A 297-nucleotide genomic window follows, 5' to 3' on the forward strand; every position below is an offset into this window, starting at 1 on the left:
AATTTGTTTTGGGGGATTTTTGTGAAAAGTTCATTTTTTTGGCCAATGAAGCTTTTTGCAATTATTTAAAATGCATCTGATCACTCTACACAATATTCTAGAAACAATGTGAATGAACACCACAACAGCTTAAGCAGCAAACTTTGCAAAACACAAAATGTATGTCACTGCCAAAACTTTCAAAATGTTCACATTTGTCTCATGCCCTCATTCAATAAATCTATGCTATTAACAAACATAAATGATCACCATTTACTAAGCAAACTATGTGGTGGTTGTTGTGTGTATGTATATATA

This window comes from Sinocyclocheilus anshuiensis, unplaced genomic scaffold, assembly GCF_001515605.1.
Source record: "Sinocyclocheilus anshuiensis isolate Anshui unplaced genomic scaffold, SAMN03320099.WGS_v1.1 scaffold971, whole genome shotgun sequence".
In the NCBI taxonomy this organism is placed as follows: Eukaryota; Metazoa; Chordata; class Actinopteri; order Cypriniformes; family Cyprinidae; genus Sinocyclocheilus; species Sinocyclocheilus anshuiensis.